Source organism: Triticum urartu, chromosome 4A (assembly GCF_056163025.1).
Source record: "Triticum urartu cultivar PI428250 chromosome 4A, HENAU_Tu73, whole genome shotgun sequence".
In the NCBI taxonomy this organism is placed as follows: domain Eukaryota; kingdom Viridiplantae; phylum Streptophyta; class Magnoliopsida; order Poales; family Poaceae; genus Triticum; species Triticum urartu.
Window position 1 is genome coordinate 421,494,100 of NC_141876.1, and position 718 is coordinate 421,494,817.

Below are 718 nucleotides of genomic sequence, written 5' to 3' on the forward strand. Positions count from 1 at the left end.
CCATCTTATTGGGTACGGGACCATAATCCATCTATTTCACACACACGCTAGTGCATAACAATATGGACTAGTAGAACGCCCATGCGTTGCCACGGGCTTTATAATTTTTTCCTAATTGTTGTATAAAACTCGATGAATTTTCGGCCTCTTTCAATGACATTGTCTCGAGACCTCATATCTCCCATTCATTTCCTCCTTGGTGATCATTGTGTCTACTTAACCGCCCTTTCTTTGCAAGAATACAAAGTGGCATATATATCTTTATCCTCTCCCATATATATCATTGTGCCACGGGCCAACAAATGAATTTGTAAACAATGATCATTTTCCTCCCCACCAATGAGCACATTGCATGTGCACATAATGTTCAACCATACCATAATTGCAAGCATCTTCTCTCTATTCTTACAAATATCACACATCCCTCTAGCCGCTCTTTTCCACCGAACTTGTTGTCCATCACCTCCTCTGTCTAGACATCATTCATCCTCTCAATCTATTGCCCCTTGACTTCCCACCTAGGTTTGAGTTTCATATATTTTTTACTTTACATGTAGCTTTCATGTCGTTGTTTTGCTGTCCAAAATGATACAAAAACAATCTGACCACATCACCTTCAAGATCTATTCCTAATATAAGGAATTAAGCTAAATCTAGTTGAATGCGTATGTGTTGCCATGAACAACAAACTTATCTATGAAAACATATATGAAAATGC